The sequence below is a fragment of the Alligator sinensis genome, unplaced genomic scaffold (assembly GCF_000455745.1).
Source record: "Alligator sinensis unplaced genomic scaffold, ASM45574v1 scaffold1523_1, whole genome shotgun sequence".
Lineage (NCBI taxonomy): Eukaryota > Metazoa > Chordata > Crocodylia > Alligatoridae > Alligator > Alligator sinensis.
Window position 1 is genome coordinate 1432 of NW_005843686.1, and position 1813 is coordinate 3244.

Here is a 1813-nt window from a genome sequence, read left to right on the forward strand (position 1 = left end):
TTGGTCACAACCTTCCCTCCACACTTTGGGCCCTGCCCCGTGATGCCACGCAGCCCCTCTGCTGTTCAGCACATCTCCCACGATGAGCGGAGCAGGCTGGCCTGGGGGCAGGCGGCACTGCGGTGGTTGCGCTCCTGGCAAAGCCTGGGCCCCTTGCCCAGACAGCCCGTCTCACTGCAGTGCTGCCTGCTGTCCTCCTGCTGCTGCAGGGTGCATTATCTAAGTCAAAATCTGCCTTCTTTAGATGTCCCCCATTTGCCTTTCCAGCTTTACTCAAGCCAGGGCCGCATGGCAAGAATATGGGTGTCTTAGTATTTTTAGTTTTCCCAAAATTGTCCCTGCTGAAAACCCTTTTCTTCAGCAGTGCAGACACTAGGCAGGGGCAGGGACTGGCTTTTCATCTCTGCTTCTCGCCTTGCTCACAGGACAGTGCCTTTGCCAGGCCGGCTACAGAACAGGGGCCTGGGGCAGGCTGGAGCTGGCCACCTCCCTCCCCACTGCCTGCTCCTGCTGCCCCGTCCAGCCTGGCTCTCCCTTCCCACCTCATTCACCCCAGGCTGGGACATCTCCGCCCTTGCCCATTCCCGGGGATGTCCGCTTCCTAGGACCTGGGTCAGCTCCTGCCAGTGCTACTGGGAACAAGATCCCGAGTGCACGGGTGGATCTAGGATTTGGAAGAGTGCGATGCAGATAGCGTGGCACGTCATCACACAGTACACAACATGCATTTTCCTCCAGTTAAAGCAAAACAAGAAACTTCACTAATACGGTAGGGCAGAGGTTCCCCAATTTAGGATTCTCCGGCTCAGAAGCTGGCGCTGGGCTGCCCTGGGGAGCTGGATCCAGCCAGTGCAGAAAGGCCCAGATGCCCTGGGCTGGGTGCGGGGGGCTGCAGTGCAGGCGTCTCCCGGCACAGCCCCAGCAGCACCTGCCAGAGCACAGCCCTGGACTGTGAACGCGAGGGGACTTCACAGGCCCAGGCCCACCGAGGAAACTAGAAGGCCGCACGTGATGTGTTACTGTTAGGACAGAGGTTCCCAAACTTTTTCTTATTGCGCACCCGCTTCCAGATTGACCAGCTGCCTAAGTACCCTATCAGCATACATTTTATAGTTTAACCCCTTCGATTCCAAGGATTATTACAATGATCATTAAATCTGCCATTACATAATTTTTCCCATTCACCCCGAGATGTCTTGTATACCCCCAGGGGAAGACACACCACTCCGCCCCCAGCCTTTTGTACATACACCCTAGCCCCTTTCCAAGTACCACCGAGGGGTATGTGTAGCTCCCAATGCTCCTTCAGGGAGGAGCTTCCTGGAGGTTGCAGGGCTCCTGGAGGGGCCAGAAATTTGGGGTGGGACAAGCAGGTGAGGAACCACCACTGAACTGCAGGGTGTGCAGCCCCCATGGACGTGTGCTGCAGCGCTGGGGAGTGAATGACGGCTGCGTGAATCCCGGAGACTCCCTGAGCTGACACCGATCTGCTGAGAGATGGTAACTCAGGTGGCATCCAAATATTAGTCTGGAAGAGTGCCGTGGATGGAGGGTATGGGGGTTTGTCCCCTCCTACTCAGATAAGCCTGTTATTAAGTGCCTATTTGTGTACAGTGTGCTTTCACCAGAAAAATATGCTGGGTACCGAAAGGCCCTGCTCTGATTCCAAGGAAAAGACTCTGGAGAAACCTGCGTTCTAGCAGCAATTCACAGCTGGGCCTTTCACACCCCATTGAGTGCCTTGAGCACCACGGTGTCTTTGCTTTTGCAACATGCTCCCCATCTCTCTTCTATTTCTCCCTCTGCTCTTGAC